The following is a 203-nucleotide window of genomic DNA, read 5'->3' on the forward strand; positions in this document are numbered from 1 at the left end:
AATTCCAACGAATACAATGGATTTTATAATAGATACAACAATTATAATGGATACAACAATGGATACAACAATGGATACAATCCTTTTAACTACCAATTAGGAACTGCATATTGAATGATTCATAGATGACTTTATAACAATGATTTTTTTATTAAAGAATCAACAGCCAAATAACCTAAAACAAAATTATATGCATTTTATAA

This window comes from Ctenocephalides felis, unplaced genomic scaffold (assembly GCF_003426905.1).
Source record: "Ctenocephalides felis isolate EL2017-DRISC unplaced genomic scaffold, ASM342690v1 CF-g0.4_SCAFFOLD_03571, whole genome shotgun sequence".
Taxonomy (NCBI): domain Eukaryota; kingdom Metazoa; phylum Arthropoda; class Insecta; order Siphonaptera; family Pulicidae; genus Ctenocephalides; species Ctenocephalides felis.